Genomic DNA, 2,218 nt, shown 5'->3' with positions numbered 1-2,218 from the left:
CAGAAATTTGGGTAATTTGGAAACATGTGCCTGAGGGCTTGAATGAAGCAAAGGCAATTGCCAGTAACGGTCAACTCAAGTAGCTGTAAATATCCAAAGTAGAACTATCCTTGCACTTAGAACTTTTTCTCTTAAATGCTAAAAAGAGGTTTCTATCTTTACTGCCTTAAATAAAGTGCCAAAGTTTTTATTATTAGGATAAATGTAAGGGATATTGTTTCTCAGATGGTTAAAGGAGCCCCTTGGGAAGAGGCTCCACTCTTAAGAATTTCTCAAGTGGTTAAGGGAGCCCCTGGGAGGCTCTACACGGACTGTTTCTAAGGGAGTCCAAAGGGGGCTCCACTCTGATCTCTTAGGAGTATACTGTGTCTAAGGGAACCCCTGGGGACTCCACCTTTCTCTCTGAGGATTCTGTGGGCTCCAGGATGTGCCATGGGAAACAGCCAGCAGATCTCAGTGACCTTGCCATTAGAATGAACTAGGAAATGAAGGAACAAAACGAGTGCCTAGCTCAGAAAGGCCACCACTGTGGTCTCTGGAGAGTGTCACATCCAAGAATCCACAAGCATGGAGAATATCTTCATGAACTTTTTCAAGGGCCTTTTTTGCAAAACAAAGAAATGTGCATTCTCATGGTGGGCCTGGATACTGCAGGGAAAATGACAATTCTGTATAAACTGAAGCTTTTAAAATTGTGGCTACCATTTCTACCATAGGTTTCAATGTGAAGACTGTTGAATATAAGAACATCAGTTTTACCATGTAGGATGTGGATGGCCAGGACAAGATCCAGCCACCATGACGCCACTACTTCTAGAACACCTAAGGTTTGATCTTTGTAGTAGATAGCAATGACAGAAAGAGTATGAACAAGGGCTGTGAGGAGATTATGAGGACACGGGCAGGGGATGAGATCCAGGATGCTGTCCTCCATGTGTTTGCCAACAAGCAGGACCTCCCCAATGTGATGAACGCAGCTGAAATCACAGGCAAGCTGGGAATGCACACTCTGTATGCCACAGGAACTAGTACATTCAGGCTGTAAGACCGAGAGCCTTACCAAATGCTCCGAGGAGCTGACTAGTGAAGCACACCCAGGAATCCCAGCGGTGCCTTCAGAATGTAAGACCAAGAGCCTTACCAAATGCTCCAAGGAGCTGACTACAGCAAAGAACACCCGGGAAGGAACACACTGGACAAGTTGGAAAACAGACCTTTATTAGTCTGGCCAGACAGCACTCCCAAAGCAAAATAGCTTAGAGAGGCAACTGGCTCAGAATCTGAGGCTGTTTTTAGAGGGGCTTGAGGGGGAAGTTAACATATAGAGTTAAAGAAAAGGGGACAAAGGTTAGTGGTCGGCTGTCACATATTGATGGTCAGCAGACATTTGCAGCTTGTTCTAAAAATTGTGGTGCCCGGAACATCAGTTCTGGGCAAACAAGGAGTTGAGTAGTTTACTCTGGGACTTTAGGTCTGTTACAGATTTTTATCTAGCGTCCCAAAACTAACAAGCATCTTTATCTATTAACTCACATTTAATCACAATGGGGCTGGAGAAAAGGAAAAAAGGTTATGCAGTCCCACAAGGCCATCTGTGCTACCAGTGGGGACAGGCTTTATGAAGAACTAGACTGGCTGTCCAAACAGCTCTGGAACCAGAAGTGAGCCAGAACCCCACTTCCTCTCACTTCTCTCCACCCTCCACTTTTTTCTCATGTGGCAAACATGTGACTTTGTAGTCCTGCCTGCCAGAAGCTATCTCCATGGTTTAGTCACAGTGTGCACACACTGTGCTGTACATGTGCAGATGTAGCCTGCAGCCAGGTATTTATTTTGATGTAAATAGTTTATGTTTCCATTGAGTCAGTTTCTGCTACTCCAATGCAATATTACTCAGCTTTTATCGTGAAAAAAAAAAAAAAGAATCCACATGTGTAAATACCGAATAGTTTCTCTGGTGTGAAAAACTAAAAGTGTAAATAAGGATCCAAATGTATAATTGATATTGTGAAATAGACAGTAAAGGTCTAAAGAAATAGGGTAAATTGGAGGGATAGGTAAAAGGAAAGAAGGGAAAAGAAAAAATATAAGAAAAGGAAAAAATAGAAACAAATTATTTGTAAATTATTTGTAAATAGGTGGAGGGGGTGAAGGGAGGCCCAGGGAATGGGGAAAAAATAAGAACCAAGATACATCATGTAAAGGTACAAGATCTCAA

General features: G+C 42.8%; 1 pseudogene; it reads left to right on the top strand.

The window, feature by feature from the left end:
• Positions 1 to 567: 567 nt before the first annotated feature.
• On the top strand, positions 568 to 1,731 carry LOC101718100 (ADP-ribosylation factor 1-like; annotated as a pseudogene).
• Positions 1,732 to 2,218: the final 487 nt, after the last annotated feature.

This window comes from Heterocephalus glaber, unplaced genomic scaffold (genome assembly GCF_053883595.1).
Source record: "Heterocephalus glaber isolate CG9 unplaced genomic scaffold, H.glaber_assembly_v1.0 deba00001613, whole genome shotgun sequence".
NCBI lineage: Eukaryota > Metazoa > Chordata > Mammalia > Rodentia > Bathyergidae > Heterocephalus > Heterocephalus glaber.
Note: the sequence above shows the minus strand (reverse complement) of the source record. Positions and strands in the feature narration are given on the sequence as shown.